This window comes from Lactuca sativa, unplaced genomic scaffold (assembly GCF_002870075.4).
Source record: "Lactuca sativa cultivar Salinas unplaced genomic scaffold, Lsat_Salinas_v11 Lsat_1_v11_unplaced_04, whole genome shotgun sequence".
NCBI classification, from domain to species: domain Eukaryota; kingdom Viridiplantae; phylum Streptophyta; class Magnoliopsida; order Asterales; family Asteraceae; genus Lactuca; species Lactuca sativa.
Window position 1 is genome coordinate 78,255 of NW_026440196.1, and position 15,514 is coordinate 93,768.

A 15,514-nucleotide genomic window follows, 5' to 3' on the forward strand; every position below is an offset into this window, starting at 1 on the left:
CGGTGTACACCCCGTGTTTCATGTCTCTAATCTGAAGAAGTGCCTATCAGATGAAACCCTCGTCATTCCTCTTGACGAGATCGAAATCAATGAGAATCTCCTGTTCGTTGAAGAACCAATCGAAATCATGGACAGGGAGGTGAAGCGTACTAAGCAAAGTCGCGTCCCGATCGTGAAAGTACGGTGGAATGCAAAGCGTGGGCCAGAATTCACGTGGGAACGCGAAGACCAAATGAAGCAAAAGTACCCTCACCTATTCTAGCCTTCTCAAACCTAGCTTCAATCAGAATTTCGGGACGAAATTCCCTCTAACGGGGGGATGATGTCACAACTAGAAATTTTGTGTCATGTAATCTATACACTCAAGTAAATGTTGAATCAAAAATTTAAGAGCATGTGTGATACCTATTATTATGACATCAAAAACTTCAATTAAATACATCATACAAGTACTACAAATGGTCATCAAACAATTGGAAACCCTAGAAGTTCTTGTTTAGGTCCATTTTGGACTAGGACTTCCTTATTGGACTCAATGGACCAATAAGCTTCCAATTTGACTATCATGGGCTTAGAACCCTAGTTGGGCTCTAATTGGACCCACATTAATTTATTTCAACATTTTGGGCCATATTGGGCCTAGAATGAAATGAATTAAAAGCTTTGATCCATGAATAACCTAAACTAGTCCAACAAAATGTAAAAATCATGTTATATTTCTTTTAGGTTAAAACTCACCCAAACAAACTCTAATATTGGGCTTAGGGGCAAAAAGCCCAAATTTTTCCTTTTCCCTTCAAAACTCTCGGCCCAAGGCCCAAACCCAAGAAGAGATGAAGAGAGTTGACTTGCAATTGACACCTCATTATTGTCTTTTGGATCTCCATGCAAGTTATTCCATGTTTCCATGCACATCACTTCAAAGATCATTTCTTCTTTCTCTCTCTCTTGCTCTCGGCCATTTCAAACACACACATACACAAATCTCTCACAAATTCTCTCTAGAATACTCAAGAACACATCCTTCCTCTCCACTCAAAAATCTCGAAAATTAGGAGGCTTTCAAGAGGATATTTCCACAAACTCTTCATCTAAGGTAAGGTTACGCTTGGATCTATGACTTAGACTCTTTGTTTTATCAAAATCTCTTCCTAATCCATGCAAAAGTCGTGATCTTGCATCCTAGAATCACCTCAAACTCGAGATCTTCAAGAAAAGGGTGCTAAGGCCAAAAATCACCAAGCTTTCTTCCATCTTTTCTTCAAAAACCGAAACCACACCCTAAGGTGAGTTTCATACTCCCTATTTTTCTGTTTTATAAGTTTAGTGGGGGGGGGGGGAATACAAGTGAAAGTGTAGATCTATATGTGTTTTGTATGCCTTGTATGATTTCTATGCTTATATGTGTGTTTTTGTGTGTTCATAATGTTGGATCTAGCCATAAACCCCTAAAAATCGAGATATACTTTATGTTAAATGATACTAGCATCAAATATATTTCTACATACAAAGTGTTCCAAGAAAAATAGCTAAATGGCTTAATAACATTTTCTTTGGGCTAAAAACTCAATTTTTGGACATAAAATGTTAAAAATATAAAGTTAAAGGGCCCAAAATGAAATATTTCGAATTCTGATGGGTGAGATGAGTCAAAACAGTTTCCATAATGTATTTTCTGAAAATATACTCTTTTGGAGGATTAAAAACATAAATTTCAAGCTTAATGGGCCAAAAATGACATTTTCGGCCCAATAGGGCCCAATATGCGAAATTTTCTGTTTTGAAGGGCCAAAACTGTGTTTTTCTGTAAAACAGTGGACTACTAGTGTTCCAAGACCTTTTCTAAGGTTTAAAATGCTTTTCAAATTTAAAAAAGGACCAAAGTTGCAAAAAATTTCCAATTTGGGCCAAAATTGTAAAAACTGCGAAAAAGAGGGGTTATAACCGAGAAAACTGTATTTTCAAGGACTCAAACTGTTTTCAACCTAAAATATGCTGAAAAATATCAATTTCAATAAGTTTTGGTGTTAAAATGTCAAGAAAAATGGTTTAAGGACCAAACCGGAAATTTATTTAATTAAAGGGTTGAAAAAGTAAATTTACAAAATAAAGAGGGGCTGAAAACAGAAAATTTTCAAGGCTAATTCAATACACCCAACGTGATCAAATATTGGCACCGCGACTACCGACGAACTACAATACACAACAATACCAAAAATCGTTGTTAAACGAATTGATTCGGTCTCGAATCAATAACAACTCGAAACTACTAACACGACGATAACTCGATTCACACAAGTAACATTTGGGAATTTAATATACACGTGAGAGTGCACAGACGTCTACGCACCATCTTTGGGCCCCAAAGTGTAAAATCTTGTTTGTTGGGCCTAGCTAGCCCAATGACCTGATCTTTAGGCCCGAAGACTTCTACCTTACGAGTTGTTGGGTCTTACATGATCTAACACAGCGTAAAAGGACTTTCAATGGCTTTTATACTATTGGTCCCCAAGGGTCCTTTGGTACTGCTAGTAAAGTCGGTTATTTTAATGCGAGGCGGGTCAAAGGCCCCTCGTACTCTTTTTTTTTATCCTCAACCGGCTAATGGAGTTATCGAGGTCTTCGTGCCCTCTTTCTCTTCGGATGTGGGATTACTCGAAGTCAGGGCGGTTGGATTACGTGAATAGTACGGACGACGCCTACGGGATCGTTAGTATAGTTGTAAACTGGTCGTTTACGTAACGCGTGTTTATAGCAATTCACCATGCGCAATAATCCGACGTCGCCTGGAATTAATGACTTCACACGCCGCGATGGTTTTATTTTCAACTTCATGGAATTCAAAGAATTAGGAAAACATCGGGTTTTCCTAGGGTTTTACAATACATATAGTTTCGAAATGTACACAAGCATAATGAACATTTTTTTTACAACTATAGAAACAAACAAGCATACTTATGGATCTTCACAAACTTCTTTTTACTCAAAAACTTTTTTCAGAAAATATCGGATTTTCTGGTGATTTTCAAAATAATACAAAACGTTGCTTTTCAAATACCGCTTATGAACTCACCAACATTTCATATGTTGACGTTTTTCAAAATACTTGTATTCTCAGGTAACAAGTGAACCAAAGGAAAATGTACTCAGTGATGGCTTGCAGTTCGTTTATTTATGAATCGAACAATTTATTTTTGGGAATGTAATGTTTAAACAATGTACTCAATGTAAACTTTATCGGTTGTACTATATTAATGCATGGTGACGAATGATGTTATGTTTCATATATATTCAATGTTATGGTATTCAATTAAGTCACAACAGCCCTCGGACGTTTTCGCCGTCTGGTTCGGGGGTGTGACATAAAAGGTGTACAACTCCTTACTTGACACCAAACGCTCAACCGACACTTTCACCCGATTTACCCGATTTCAGGTGAGTTCATACCCAATAATGAACCTTTTTCACTGTTTTTACATGTTTTAGGGGGAGGGGATACAAGTCAAATGTACATTTTATGGAAATCAATCACATGTGATTTACCATCCGTAGTTCAAATCACATGTGATTTATCACTATGCTTTATAAAAGAATTCTACGTTTTTTAAAAACTACTTTGGAAAAATAAACTATTTTCTAAATGCATTCTTTTTGTTAAGATTTTTATTAAATTACTTTTCTTGTAAAATGTATCTACACTAATATATTTATATAAGTAAGACTTGAAGGACTTAGGACCGATAGCTCGCCTTATTTCCTGTTCTTGTTTGGTGTGGGCTTAGGGTATTTGTTATCCGTCCGACTGTCGTTGATTTCTTAGTTATATATCATGTATATTGGTGTTAGATACGAACATTTTCATCTCATTCGATATCCCTGTCATATAATTGCCAAGAACCGTACACACTAAGTTAGCTATAATATGTATAGTTAAGGCTACTACTACTCGTTACTTCTACTACTATATACTCTATAATTCTTACTATTACAAGATGATACATGAATAAGAGAACACTCTATGAACTATACAAAAGACTACTACACTATAATACAAGAGAAAGCACTAATCCAGAGTATAACACACTAATCCTCTACAAGACACTTTACGCGCTTACATACTGTAACCAGGGTTTTCCGGAAGGAAGGAGACGCTACATGTATAGATCTATACAGGGAAGACACTATTATATCCCGACTGTTAATTTCATTCCGAGCCGAGCAGGCCCAGGGATGGCACTACTTCACTACGCTACGGATGACCGGGAAGGTCATCGGACCCTCTATTTCTCACACTATTGGTCACATAAAAGGAATATACTAATTTCACACTAAAACACTAAGACTAAAGTCTAAGCTAATATCCCGAAGTAAGTAAATATCTATTACTAATGAAAGTTCGCACCACTATTACTGTCATCAGGCATAACTTTTCTTTATCTATACTACCTACTGGAGATTTACTACTATACTTTTACAACGAACAGTCTTCAATGATAAGACTTACATGTAATTTAAAGGTTTTCACTTACGATGTATTTTCTGGAAAATATAGGATTTTCTAGGGTTTTCTACTACTTATAAAAATAAATTGCAGCTTTTAACACTATAAGTTTTAACCCATTTTATACATGAACCACACTAAATTCTTATGAACTCACCAACTTTATGCTGATACTCGTTTTCAAAATAACTTGTATCTTCAGGTCAAAGATAGATAGGTACATGTGCCGCATTTTGGAGAAGATGGAGCATACGAGATTCATCTCTTATTTTTGTTATATTTTGGTGTCTATTGAAACTTTACAGAACATGTTTGTAATTAAACTCACTATGGAAATGAAATGGTTGTATGTTTCTTGTTTTTACTATTATGCAATTGTGATGATACTGTACATGACATCCTCCACCCCGAAACGTATTCCGCCTTTATCAGTTTTGGGTTGTGACACTGCCTGTTGTCCAGGCCCCCAGCAAAGGGCCACCGACTTCTTAGTCAGTCGGGTCAAAGGACCCATAATCTCAGAGAAGTCCCGTAAAAACCTCTGATTATAACCCGATAGACCCAGGAAACTCCGAATCTCGGTTGGAGACCTCGGAATCTCCCACTGCATCACTGCCTCTATCTTGACCGAATCAACGAGAATGCCCTTCTGGTTGACAAGGTGCCCAAGAGATTGCACCTCGCGCAACCAGAACTCACAGTTGGAGAACTTTATAAAAAAGTCTCTCCCCCACTTAGATTCGACTAAGTCTTCACATTACATGAGAATTGAAGGATTCCCAATCCTCCTCGCTTTCTAATATCCCACCGATGACAACCTGTGACTGCCCATGCTAGCGTTTAATCACCGATTAAACCTCGAGATCTCCCATCCTTGGAAATCTTGATGAGTACTCTTGAAATCAGATCCCCTTCTGTTGACATGACCAACCCCGCTACCCTGTAGCAGCATAAACCCTTGGAGTAACAAACTCCCTCGTGTACCTTCTCGTACGCGCTACACTGACTTAGGCCCTGCTGGCCTTTCACCCGATGATCAGAAGTCATGGGTCTCTTCCCGAGACGCTCTACTATACGCACCTGGCACGCACATCTCTTTCCAGGGTGCTCCCAAATCGATCCCGCATCTGCAACTCTTGGAAATCATATCCTTCAGGGTCTGACACCCTGTCATGCTCACTAGCTCGCTTGCCAATGGCTAAGCTGCAACAACTAGAACATCCTTTGTCCCCACACTGGGTCACAAACTCTTCCCTAAAGCTTCTTAGATTCTCCAAGACTCTCACTGATTCGACTATGGATCCTGTGCTTTCAGTAGTACGGGCCCGATACTACCTTCCACACATATCCATACTTTCCTCAGCAATCCTCCCAAATCCTCCAAGTCACTTCCTCAACTGGTACACCCAAATCTCACTGAACCTCACTACTAACCCACTAAGCATATCCTAAGCTTTCCTAGGTTCCCGTACTCACCTAGTCCTCAACTACTAAAGAACTTCCCACTAATGTCAACTAGCTACCTCATGAATATAGCCATTCGTGACTTAGCATATTCACTTAGTAGCTAGCTGACATTACTAAGAGTCCCTCAAAGCACCAAGCAAGCAGCATTCAGACAATGGAAAATCTCACCAACATATTCCAATCAGATTAGTCTATCCTCTTGTTAGGGATCTATACTAGCATGTAACTCCAAAGGCTCATACAATCAGGCATAACCTTTATAGGCTATCCTATCACTGACTGATCAGTACTATCATGTAATTCAGCAAGCACATACAACAGGCATATAAGGCATCTTCCTAGATCCTTAGCCCTAGTCTAGCATGCCGTTCTCATAATCATATCATATCATAACACAACATGTATGGGTATCTTGGGGGAAAACTTACTTGAGCTTGGCTGATTACACGCATCACACACCTTGTTCTTTTCAGAGTTCTTTTCTCCGTCCAAATTCTTTTCAAATTCTTGTTATAAAATGATTTTCTTTTGAAAAATTTCATACCAAGCCCTCAGTTTGAGTCCAGACACACCCGAAAGTGTGTCTAAGTCCCTCAAACCAAGGCTCTGATACCAACTTGTAACATTCCAAAATTCAAGGCCAAAAATTTCGTTTTTAATTAGGTTATTACATAAAACCCAAGTGTCAATAATCAAAGCATTTTATCATAAAAGCATATCAGAATGTAATCCCAAAGATCTCATGTGCGGAAAACATAGTGTGATGCGCTGCGATCGAGCTGATTCCTTTCCTTTGAAAACAAAGCACCTGAAACCAAAACTGTAAACCGTAAGCACGGAGCTTAGTGAGTTCCCACATTATACCACATACCACATAATACCATCGGTATCTTTCAATCGGTATCTGCCATCGGTATCTTTCAACCGGTAACCGGGGACTATTTCACCCCTACCACCATTACATAATAATATATCATAAGCATACTGATCACATACTAACATCATAACATATCGATCACATACTAACATCATAACATAATGATCACCTACCAACATATCATAAACAAATAGATAAGCATTGCCTGGGTTCTGTATAACCCTTCGGTATCTTTCAACCGGTAACTACCATCGGTATCTTTAACCGGTAACAGCCATCGGTATCTTTCAATCGGTAACTGCCATCGGTATCTTTCAACCGGTAATCGGGGACTATTTCACCCCCTATCAACAAGTCATAAACATATTGGTTCCATGATAACATAACATAAACATACTGAATCACATAATGGCATATCATAACCATACTGGTCACTTAATAACATTTCATATATGGGTTCTGTCTACCTCTTCGGTATCTTTCAACCGGTAACTGCCTTCGGTATCTTTCAACCGGTAACCGGGGACTATTTCATCCCCTACCACTATCACTCAATAGCATATCATGATCATACTGCTAGGCATGCATGAGTACTATCTACCCATTCGGTATCTTTCAACTGGTAACTATAGGCTATATCACCCCTACCACTACTAACACATATGTCATAGCATCCTAGCATATAAAACATATCAGATAACAATACACTAGATAATTATCACAAAGACAATCATCTAACAAATAACTCCTACTAGTGGGTCGACATTGTGGCCGTAGACCCACTCTTACTGGAAGGTAACTCACCTCGCACTACTGAAGTCCCGAAGACTCAACCCCACACTGTTGGCGTCCCGCAGACTCAACCCCAGCTACTGGATAAAAGATTCCCGGTCTGTCAATATCAAAACATTACCCAATTAATACTTGGGTTCCCTTTCGTAACCATAAGTACATGCTTTGGGTAATTACTACATTACCCCTATCTTGGCTTATTTAAGCCCAAAGCCCAATCCAAAGGCCCAAAAGTCCAACTATGGCTCAAAGCCCAATATATGGCCTAATTTTCCAAATTGGGCCCAAACCTTTACATGGTCTCATTCTAAGGCCCAACATCATATAATCATTTAGGCCCAAACTATGGCCCATCTATGGCCTAATTTTCTAAATTGGGCCCAAACCCCTTACATGGGCCTTACTCTAGGCCCATTAGATATTCTAGTCCATTTGCTTGACTTTGGATGGCCCATTAATAACGTAATCATCAAGGCCCAACAATAAACCCAAGTGAAATTAGGGTTTCACATAAAATGATGATTAGGGTTAAGTGTTTCTCACTTAACCCATTAAGGACTTAATCCATTAAGTCCATCCTTCTTCTAAATAAGTCATATGGTGTGATTGGGCTTAATCACACAATTCTATTATTCCAATGGCCCACAAGTGGGTCTCAATAAGTCCAAGCCCATAAATCCAATATTAGGGTTTCCAACCCATCTTAGGCCAATAGGCCCATTAATTAAGTCCTTGGATCCATTAGGGGTCCATTAAACCCATTAGACACATGTTTGGGCTTTTATGCCCATTAAGCCTCATTGGGCCCATTAGGGTTTCAAGGCCCATTAAGGTTTTAGTCCCTTGACCAAACATCCACAAACTAGCAATCCCAACCCAACTAAGCACACCGCCACACGACACGGCGACCGGTGGCGGCATGAGGCGGCAGCTACCACCCTAAAGTGGTGGTTTTTAATTTCTTTTATTATTCCAAGCTGTGATTTACATTATACAATGCTAAATATCAAAATAAACACACTAAACAAGCACACACACAGTCACGCAACCACCTTGTGATGGCCGGCGGCGACAGATGGTGGCAGCCACCACCCTATGGTGGTGGTAATGACTTTTCTGAGGACTCCGACCATACACCCACACAAAACACACACTTAACAGAAGTACACTCCTTTGCTCGAGAAACGGACCCAAATCTTCCACCTACGGTGGGCAGTGACGGTAGCAGCCACCATGGCCGGCTGCCATGGTGGTTCTTCATAACTTCACTCGACAGAGAGCCCAACGCATGCGAATCCACATCGAAATCACTAAGAAGCACTACAACCAGCAAGCACAACAACAACACATGAATACTCAAGCATATAACATCTGTTGGCCTCCCAAGCGGTTGACGTCGCCGGAGTATAGCAGAAATGGCGGCCAACGGATGGTGGCAGCCACAACCGACATACCCTGACGTCGAACCGCTAAACAGAACGAAGGAGAAGTAGAATTGCAGTGTATCTAGCTTACCGAGTGTCTCAGATGGCTTACGACCCGCACACAATGACCCAACTCCACTCTGATTCGGCGACTTGTCGTCTGCCCACAACATCTCCGGCAGCAGCGTTGCATCCGATGGCGGAGTAGCGGCTTGGCTACCTGGTCTGATCGGAAAACGAATGAGGAAAATGGTGCGGTTGGGAGTGTTATGCAATGTGGCGGCTGAAGGGAGGTATAAGGGGGGTGAGATGGCGGCTGCAACATACCATTAAGGTTAGGGTAAAAAGGCTAACGGGTTTATATATCCCATCCTTCATTCCATCTTTTCCATAATGACCAAGATGGTCCCTCCTGCCCCCACTTCTTCAAAATAGATCCAAAATTTATCTTTTTAACCCCTGCCATCTAAACTCCTTTCAAATTACGTCCATTATATTACAAAACAGCCCCTGACTTCATAATTCATTACAATTCAGCTCCATATGTTACCATTCAACCCCTAAACCTCCAAAATCTCTTCAATGAAGTCCCAATAATTACCAATTAGTCCATGCCTTCCATAATACTTACAAATTAAGTCCGGATTTTACACTTTTAACCTCCAATTTCTTAGGGTGTGACAATTAGCTCTACGAGACCATCATTTGATATATAATAAACAGGGTGTTACAATAAAATTATTACCTGAGAGTCAGACGTTACAATTTTAATGATTGTGTACACGAAGACTGTTTTTTTTTTTTTTTTTTTTGTAGAATTGAAGCCAACATCGAGGTGTTTGATGTTGGGAAGTACTCTACTCGAATTAAGAAAAGCACCAAGATTAACATTGGAAAGACTACATCTCCTCAAACTTAACTCTTTTAAGGAGGGAATCATGTGAAGCACCATGTCCCAGCTTTTGTAGAATTGAAGCCAACATCGAGCTTTTGGGCTTTCGTCATCTCCTCAAACTTAACTCTTTCAAGAACCTTTAAATTAGAAAGATTTCTAATGTGAGGAGGAATAATACCTATAAATTCAGCATCAGAGAGATTGAGGTAGCTCAGCTGTTTCAAGGATCCAATGAAATAAAGAATCTGACTTCTTTGAAAAAGATTCCCACTCAAGTCGAGGTATTTGAGATGCCTCAACTCTGCCAAAGAAGATGTAACATCCCTAAAAATACGAGCCAAAAATTTCATTTTTAAAACATATACTTAGTAAAACACCAGGAATAAAACGTTCACCGATCATAACATTTCATAAAAGATATCGTATGTCTGGAAAACATTTTCATAAAAACATAACAAATGTCAGAGTACAAATCCCCAGGAAGATCTCCCGGTGCGGAAATACGAGACATATGTGTGATGGGCCGCTACTGTGTCAGCTCCTTCCCCTTCGAAGAAGAGGTACCTGAAACAAAAACTGAAACTGTAAGCACTAAGCTTAGTGAGTTCCCCCATAATACCTCATACCATACAAACATGCGACGAACAGCTAGGAGATACGGGCCTCACCCACACTCATGAAGATACGGGCCTCGCCCACACTCCGCTAGCTGGGAGATACGGGCCTCGCCCACACTCCGCTATCCGAGAGATACGGGCCTCGCCCATACTTTGCTATCTGGGAGATACGGGCCTTGCCCATACTCCGCTATCAAAGAGATACAGGCCTTGCCCACACTCAGTTGCTCAACCATAACATACAAGTATCACACAGACAACGAGTATAAAAAATTCTATCATACTGGCATATATCATAATCAAACTCAACTGTGAGATACGGGCTCTGCCCACACTCCGACACTAACATATCGTCTATACGAGTCGGCCTTGGTGCCTTAGACCCGTTACTACTGGAAGGAAACTCACCTCGAAGAGTAGCTACCGAAAGTCTGACTGCTGGTCGTCTGGCTGCTGCACCGGTAATCTTCCGGCTACAAACCCATAAACATTGATTAGCCACTCATAAACACCCTTAGGTCAACTAACTGACCCATCCCTGGTCCAATGTCAACTTCCAGTTGACTGGACTCGCCGAGTCGTGGCACAGACTCGCCGAGTCCTTCCCCTACTAATCCGGTCCTACTCGCCAAGTCCTTCTTTCCACGCACTGAGTCACCCTTGACTCACTACTCGGGACTATGGGGCCGACTCATGTCCCGACTCGCTAAGTCTGCGAGCAACTCGCCGAGTTCCTCGAGCGGATCTCCTACTTGCTTCCAATCCTCACCATAACACCCCATAAGAGGGTTTGGGGTTTTGGGACTATGCTACACTGCTAATTCCGCGTGCAGATACGAAGGGTTGAACCTTCAACACTTAAACCCCTCTTACTCTGTGAAAGCTCATATGACTCGCCGAGTTTGAAGAACAACTCGGCGAGCTCCAGGCAATCTTCATAGGACTCGCCGAGTTGTTCATCCAACTCGCCGAGTCTAAGACCATCTTCATAGAACTCGCAGAGTCCCTACGTCCCACTTCCCAAACAGACCAAAATTGGGACATGCAACGCTTCTAACCCATAAATCTATGCTCCTAGGGCATGCTTATCACGTAAAGTTGCAAACTTTACGTGCATGCATGGCCCTATAAGCTCAAGAAGGCAAATCCAAGCTCTTTAAGGGGTCATACACTCAATAGGGACCTCAATAACTCCAACCACAGAGACTTTATACTTCTAGGATGTCCATAAGATCCCAATCCAAAGTTCTTTCAGAACTTAAAGCATAAATACATGGAATTTGAGGTTTTAGGGCTTGAAACCACTAATTTGGGACAAAAAGGGGATCTAATGAACTAATGAACAAGGTAAGAACTTTTCTACCTGAATGGAAGCTTCTCACAGTGTAGATTCCGGATCTACCTCCCCTCCTTGCTCACTTCAACCTCCTCTTCTTTCCTCTAAGCTCCGAACCTTCTCCACTAAGCCAAAAATCACTCTCAAGAACAATATGGGGGCTAGGATTTCTTTCTATGGTTCTCTGGAAGTGTTAGGGACTAAGGAAGCCTAGAGAGTTTAAATAGGGTGCAAACACCCAGATTAGGGTTTTTGTCTAAACATGATCTATTCGCCGAGTCCAGGTACCGACTCGCCGAGTACAAAGTTCTAACCCCGCGCCTTGTCCCGCTCCTACTCGGCGAGTTGGTCCTTCAACTCGCCGAGTCCAGGGAAAAAATGCATAAAATTAGAATATAATTCACAAGGAGTACGTGCCAGGAACCAGGTGCTACAGAAGAACTCACCTTATTAACAGTTATGTAGTAGTAGTTGTAGTAATCTCCTCTGAGATGAAGGTGTTGAACATTCCTAGTGACACCATCACACTTGATTCCTCCCCACATGCAACACTCATTTCCAACCCACGATGACAACATTCCATAATCATCTTGGACACTATGTTTGAACATGAGAAGAGAAACTTGCTCTTTCTTTGAGAAAATGGCACTAATATTTCCAACCCCCAAACAAGAATATGTGGATGCAAACAAAAACGCTTATATGAAAATGAGATGGATCCCCAAACCACTCCAAGTCCTAATTAATTATTAGCCCTAACTCAGTTTTAGTTTATAGGAAAGTTGAAGTTGAAATATGGTTGTGATGATGAAGTGATGGGCTCTTATGATGAAGTAACGAGTACATTTATGATGAAGTAACGAGTACATTTATAAAGCCATAATTATCACACAAACCCTCACTGATCTGGAAAATACATTGGTTGCAGAAGGAGGCGGAAGAAGAAGCAGGGTCGTAAGAGAGGAACCACAATTATTCAGTATCTTTCAATCAGTCACATAGGTGTTGTATTTATACTACATAACTAGTTTATAACCTGTGGGAACCACAGTTACAAAATAAATTAAATTTTCATAGTAAAAATTCAAAAATTATTTATCAATTATTTTAAATAAATTATTAATTATAAGATATACCAATTATTTCAAGTTATTATAACTTCAAATTTAACATATAATTAGAAAAAGTAAATTTGAATTTTGAAGTGTTGCCTAATATATCTCTTTGACATGTGGCATAATATTAATGAGAAGTTGTATTGGAGTGACACATGTCAAATGGAGATTAAAGTTACTCTTTTATTAGAATACATAGATGTAATTAATGTGATTAGTATGAAATCGTAATTGTCACAATTAAATAAGACAATTAATCAAGAAATCAAAACCAAAATCCATGATTAATGACTCTTAATTCAGGTTTGTAAATGTTAAACAAAAAGAAAATAAATGAAAAAGGCCGTTGAACTTTTCTAGTCGACCGGTGGTGCATTTGTACCCCGTGGGATGTGTACTTTTACACAAATTCAGCGAACCCAAGCCAAATTGGCTCGAATGTGCACCCCCATGCGTGTGCATGCAAGAGAGAACCTCGATTCCTTAAGTCTTACAAATTTAGCTAGACTTTGTAGTTAAAAAAAATTTCTTTTCGAACTCCCACCAATGTGGGATGAAGTTACCCAATAACCACTTGTTTATACTCATCCAAAAACCTCACTTTAACATGTAATTTAATAATTTATCATTCATTTTTAATGTGTTTTTGACATATTATATATCAAAATGAAGGTGTCATGGAGGAGAACACAAATTTGTCCTTTTTGATTATATCTAAAATTCGAAATTCATGCTTAAAAATAGGAAAAACCCACTTTTGGAAATTGGCAACACCAATTTTCCAAGAGAAAACTATGACTATTTATGTTATTTTCCATTTTCGTGGGTATTTTATGGTAAAATCTTTTAAAAATTGGCTATTCTAGTGCTTTTCTCTTTAAATATTAGATCATTTTTAGAAAACTAAACAATGCCTTGAAAATATTTCAAAATTTCATATTTCTTTTATCGCAAGTAGAATATAAGCATCTCTAAATATTACTAAAAGAGAAACCTTATGACATCATCTTAAATAATCTGGACCCTTGATTGTATTTCAATCTTATTTTTTCCACCCTTAGATCAAATTGCTGACATCATCTTCCCTATATGGAATATATTTAATCCAATAAATGTTTTCCAATCGTCAAACAATAACTTACATTCGTTGAAATGGAATGTATTTAATTTCAATAAAAGATTTCCATATTTTAAATCTTCAATTTCCGGTTATGAAGATTTTAATATGGTCAATTTAAAATCATATTACTAACAAAATCATTTCAATCAACGCATTAATATCAACCATTAATATAAATCAGTTTATATTAGTAAACCATTAATATAAAATATACTTTTATTAGGAAATCATTAATACCGAAAAATCATATTCAAATTATCACATACATAAAAGATTCATCCTTGAATCTGCGACTCACACTTATTTTCAATCGTTTCTTTTCTTCAAACCTTCTCCTACAACATCATTATTATTGTTTATAATTTACATCATCATTCTCTGCTTCAAACATCCACTCTTGTGCATTAGAAGGTCAGTACCTTCTTTTTTTTCGATTATTTTTTTGTTCCTATATCAAATATATGTATTCATATATTTCGATTTTCTTTGTCACAAATTACATGAAATCGGTTAACTACTTTTCTGAAACTTTTCAAATAAACAGGAAAAGATATTACGCATCTTTAACAAAACAGAAATTAACTATATTGGGAACTGACATTAATTACCAAAATGTTATTTTTATATATTAGAGATGATTATGATTTTTTATAATTTTTATGTCATAAGAATCCGGTTAATTTTGGCATGATTTTAAAATATCATTGAAATTATTATCTTTTTGTATATCATATCAACCTACTTTTATATTTTTATATAGTAACAATAAAATTTGTAAATCTACACATCAATATATATATATATATATATATATATATATATATATATATATATATATATATATTCAAATTTTGTAATATTATTATACCTTACAAAATACAACAGCTTCCAAAATAATTTTCGCCAGTAATTTATCCATAATTTTACCAAATTAAAATTTTTATTTTCTTTATATAAATTTTTTAATGATCCTGATTTGTTTCCTCCAAAAGTATATCAAGCATTTACGTCTTAGATAATGCTGCCCCATTATAATTATTACTTTCCAAAAATATATCCGTTTAATGAGGAATTTGATATAATGAAAGAAGTAAATGTTAATTAAAATGAGATATATATTCCATAATTATTACACGGGTTTATTAAAAAAAATTGATATCAAGGTGTAAACATTAAACATTTTTAAAGTGAAATTTCAGAATACATACAAACGATGATCTTGTACAATGAAATATAAAATTGAATAGACTGAAAAAAAAACTATTAAGGCAGTCAATCTTGAAAATAACATAGTTATAAAAAATTATAAAGTAAGATAAAAATTATAACATATTAGGAGATTTGTAAAAAGTACAATTAGTAAAAGCATT